This window comes from Alexandromys fortis, unplaced genomic scaffold, assembly GCF_014885135.2.
Source record: "Alexandromys fortis isolate MF-2015 unplaced genomic scaffold, M_Fortis_MF-2015_v1.1 scaffold_515, whole genome shotgun sequence".
NCBI classification, from domain to species: domain Eukaryota; kingdom Metazoa; phylum Chordata; class Mammalia; order Rodentia; family Cricetidae; genus Alexandromys; species Alexandromys fortis.
The window spans coordinates 4,417-7,007 of record NW_026068381.1 but is presented as its reverse complement, the minus strand read 5'-3'; positions in this window follow the sequence as shown (position 1 = coordinate 7,007).

Genomic DNA, 2,591 nt, shown 5'->3' with positions numbered 1-2,591 from the left:
CAGTGAAGCAGACCCCATGTTCAGGAATAGAATCACATGCCATAGCATCAAAAGTCACAATTACCACAAAAGTGACCATCAAAAATGTCTCTTCAGTAAAGAATGTGCTCCTTAGAGACGCGCTGACTGCATTCTTGCATCAGAACTTGCTGTTTGATTTACAGTGCCCAGTGGTTTTCAACAGATTTTCCCATCTACCAAGACTGAGTCACCCAATGAGCCTTTGTGCAGAGTACATGCATGAGCATTCATTTTCAGTCCTGCTTTATCAGAGCAAATAGCTGTTCATAATGCAGACTCCAGCTCATGGAATTCCACTTTATTTATTTTTTAATTGATTTTATCGAGCTGTACTTTTTTCTCTGTCCTCTTCTCCCTTCCTGTTCACTCCCCTTCTACCCTCTCCCATGGTCCCCATGCTCCCAATTTACTCAGAAGATCTTGTCTTTTTCTATTTCCTGTTTAGATTAGATCCGTGTATGTTTCTTTTAGGGTCCTCATTGTTGTCTACGTTCTCTGGGATTGTGGTATGTAGGCTGATTTTCTTTGCTTCATGTTTAAAAGCCACTTATGACTGAGTACATATGATATTGTCATTCTGAGTCTGGGTTATCTCACTCAATATGATGTGTTCTAACTCCATCTATTTGCCTGCAAATTTCAAAATGTCATTCTTTTTCTGCTGTGTAGTACTCCATTGTGTAAACGTACTACATTTTTCTTATCCATTCTTTGGTCAAGGGGCATGTAGGTTGCTTCCAGGTTCTGACTGTGACAAACAATGCTGCTATCAACATTGTTGAGCACATGTCCTTGTGGCACAATTGAGCATTCTTTGGATATATACCCAAAAGTGACATTCCTGGGTCTTGAGGATGGTTGTTTCCTAATTTTTTGAGAAATCGCCACACTGACATCCAAAGAGGCTGTACCAGTTTGCGCTCCCACCAGCAATGCAGAAGTGTTCCCTTTACCCCACAACCTCTCCAGCATAAGTTGTCATCAGTGTTTTTGATCTTGGCCATTCTTATAGGTGTAAGATGGAATCTCAGAGTTGTTTTGATTTGCATTTCTCTGATGACAAAGGATGTTGAGCATTTCCTTAAGTGTCTTTCAGACACTTTATAATACTCTGTTGAGAATTCTCTGTTTAGGTCTGTATTCTATTTTTTATTGGATTCTTCTTCTGATGATCAATTTCTTGAGTTCTTTTTTCCCCATTAATTAGGCATGCACACGTCACTCACACAGCACTCAGACAGTACAAGCACAGACACATCACATCACACACAGTACACACTTACCTTACCTGGGACTCGAACTGGCGACATCGGGCTCCGCAGGCGGCGCTCCATTCTGTTCAGCCAGCGCTCCGACCTCTTGAGTTCTTTGTATATTTTGGAGATCAGACCTCTGTCTGATGTGGGGTTGGTGAAGATCTTATCCCATCCTGTAGGCTGTCGTTTTGTCTTGTTGACCGTGTTTTTTGCTTTACAGAAGCTTTTCAGTTTCAGAAGGTCTCATTTATTAATAGTTTTTCTCAGTGTCTGTGCTACTGGGTTATATTTAGGAATTGGTCTCCTGTGCCAATGCATTCAAGGGTACTTCCCACTTTTTCTTCTATGAGATTCAGTGTGGCTGGCTTTATGTTGAGGTCTTTGATCCATTTGGACTTGAGTTTTATGCATGGTGATAGATACGGATCTATTTTCATTCTTCTACATGTTGACATCCAGTTATATCAGCACCATTTGTTAAATATGCTTTCTTTTTTCCATTTGATATTTTTTGCTTCTTTGTTAAAAATTAGGTGTTCGAAGATGTGTGGATTAATATCCGGGTCTTGATTCAGTTCCATTGGTCCTCTTGTCTGTTTTTTATGCCAATCCCAGGCTGTTTTCAGTACTGTAGCTCTGTAGTAAAGTTTGAAGTCAGGGATTGTATGCCTCCAGAAATTCTTTTATTGTACAGGATTGGCTATCCTGAGTTTTTTGCTTTTCCATGTGGAGTGGAATATTGTTCTTTCAAGGTCTGTGAAGAATTTTGCTGGGATTTTGATGGGCATTGCATTGAATCCGTAGATTGCTTTTGGTAAGATTGCCATTTTTACTATGTTAATTCTACCTACCCAAGAGCATGGGAGATCTTTCTACTTTCTGGTGTCTTCAATTTCTTTTTTCAAAGATTTAAAGTTCTTGTCATACAAGTCTTCCACTTGTTTGGTTAGAGTTACTCTGAGATATTTTATGCTATTTGTGGCTATTGTGAAGGGTGATGTTTCTCTGATTTCTTTCTCAGCCCTTTTATCATCTGTGTACAGGAGGGCTACTGTTTTTTGTTGTTTGTTTTTTTTTTTTGAGTTAATCTTGTATCCTGCTACATTACTGAAAGTGTTTATGAGTTGTAGAAGTTCCTTGACACAATTGTTGGGGTCACTTATGTAAAGTATCATATCATCAGCAAATAGTTTTACTTCTTCTTTTCCAATTTGTATCCCTTTATCTCCTTTTGTTGTCTTATTGCTCTAGCTAGGACCTCAAGAGCTATATTGAATAGATACAGAGAGAGTGGACAACCTTGTCCTTTTCCTG